Source organism: Babylonia areolata, chromosome 20 (genome assembly GCF_041734735.1).
Source record: "Babylonia areolata isolate BAREFJ2019XMU chromosome 20, ASM4173473v1, whole genome shotgun sequence".
Classification (NCBI taxonomy): domain Eukaryota; kingdom Metazoa; phylum Mollusca; class Gastropoda; order Neogastropoda; family Buccinidae; genus Babylonia; species Babylonia areolata.
The window spans coordinates 48,052,226-48,054,725 of record NC_134895.1 but is presented as its reverse complement, the minus strand read 5'-3'; the positions used below and the strand labels follow the sequence as shown (position 1 = coordinate 48,054,725).

Here is a 2,500-nt window from a genome sequence, read left to right as displayed (position 1 = left end):
GTTGATGTTTGTCTTAAGTTTGTTTTACTTTTTTTTTGTTTAACTCACTCAGTACGGCCAGTCCTCTCTTCTCCTCTACACAGACTCCTCGGATGTCCAGTGGGTGTCTGAATGACCCAACCTTTAGCTTCCGTCGTCAGAATTGTGGTATTCTTTGTCAACATTCACGTCTTCAGTATAAGAGCCTTCCGCTTGCAATATTTTGATGATGGTAATTGGGGTGAAACGCTGTTAACGTCGTCTCTTTCGCCGTTCGTATGGAAAGAGTTAAAGGAAAACCATAATATACAAAGTCATATGATTCTACGGTAATGAATATACAAAATTCGAGTATTACAAGCACACATACAAACACGCATACATTGTCATGTACGCTCACAGATAACTGCATATAATCATGCAACATACATACACATACTTCCATGCATTCACACACAAACCCGTCAATACATACATACATACATAAATACAGCTACGAATTATCTCTTTTCGACAAATAATGTTTACTGGATTTCTTATCAACGTATAACTCTTCTTTGTGTGTTGGTATTGTCAAATTCAACACACAGAGAAAATTCACACACAAAAAATCAACAACAAAATATTTCTTGTGCAGTGAAATCACAACAACAGCAGACACTGTGTTTCCATGTTTAACTCTCTCCATACGAACGGCGAAAGAGACGACGTTAACAGCGTTTCACGCCAATTACCATCATCAAAATATTGCAAGCGGAAGGCTCTTATACTGAAGAGGTGAATGTTGACAAAGAATACCACAATTCTGACGACGGAAGCTTAAGGCTGGGTCATTCAGACACCCACTGGACATCTGAAGGGTCTGTGAAGAGGAGAAGAGAGGACTAGCCGTACTGGGTGAGTTAAAAATGAATTACGCTCGCGGAGAAAAATATGAATGATTGAACAACAGCAACAACAGCATGTTATCATGTCATGTCTTTTAAACATAATCATCGCCGCGCCTTTTCAAATAAAAAAAAAAAAAAAACCCACATTGACATCAGTATCTGTCATTTCTTTGCAATAGAACAATGTGCATTTCGAAATTACATCATTTTGTATCATGTTTACCAGCCATCAAACTAAACCAAAGAAATAATTTGATTTGTCATACGTTTGAGCATGATAATAATAATAATAATAATAATAATAATAATAATAATAATAATAATAATAATAACTATTGTAAATAAAACAATAGAAAACCCTTTTTGTGTCTGGCCTCTGTATGTTCCTGGCCAGTGCGCGGGATTCTTGTCTATCCTTTAATACAGTAAATCATTAACTCACTCAGTACGGCCAGTCCTCTCTTCTCCTCTACACACACCCCTCGGATGTCCAGTGGGTGTCTCAATGACCCAACCTTTAGCTTCCGTCGTCAGAATTGTGGTGTTCTTTGTCAACATTCACGTCTTCAGTATAAGAGCCTTCCGCTTGCAATATTTTGATGATGGTCATTGGGGTGAAACGCTGTTAACGTCGTCTCTTTCGCCGTTCGTATGGAGAGAGTTAATTAAGTTAGTTCTTTTGTACCGTACCCTTTCATACCACTCGGGTGCACGGCTCCGTAAGTGGCGTCGGTGACAGGATACTGATCCTTGATTAATCAACGACAGGATTTTGATCCTACAGGATTTTGATCCTTCAAAATATCCTTACGACAGGATAAAGATCCATCACAAGATTGATTCAAATTATTCCCTTTAATTTTACAATTCTTTTTATCCAGATTTAGTCCATCCTTAAACCACCGCCCTTTACCACCAAGTGTACTTTGTTACAACTTGTCGCTTGTGAGCAATGATGTGTTAATTCTTTAATGAATTAAAACCCTCACAACCAACACTATCACAACAATAATAATAATGATAATAATAATAATAATAATATGCAGACTTATATAGCGCCGTACTCACATCTCACATGGGGCTCACCACGCTTTACAATAAGATATACAAATTTAAGACTAAGTGACATTAAAAAAAAATGTATAAAAAATAAAATAGAATAAAAATGAAATAAAATATAATAGAATAAAATAAATAAATACACATAGTCTCACATCACATTTGCTAAAATACATATTTCAGACTATCTCACATCACGCTGGCTGAAATCTACATACTTCAATATATATATATATATATATATATATAGACACACACACACACACACACACACACACACACACACACAAAGACTGAGACTATAAACCGAAGTCCCGTGTGCAGGACACACTTGGCGCACTGAACAAGAACCTATGGTAACAAAAGTGTTATCCTCTGGAAAAAAAAAAATTATATATGTTAAAAAATCCACTCTGACAGACCTACACAAACATGATTTTATCTTCATGCACTCAAGGCCTGACTAACCACATTGGGTTATGCGGCTGTCAGTCATCTGCCTAGCAGATGTGGTGTAGCGTACATGGATTTGTCCGAACGCAGTGACGTCTTCTTGACTGAGAAACTGAAAA

General features: G+C 36.8%; 1 protein-coding gene across 1 annotated transcript in view; it reads right to left on the bottom strand.

Moving 5' to 3' along the window:
* The window catches only part of LOC143294632 (uncharacterized), a 14,079-nt gene that overhangs the window by 5,277 nt on the left and 6,302 nt on the right, over positions 1–2,500 (bottom strand). The gene's annotated exons all lie outside the window — the stretch shown is intronic.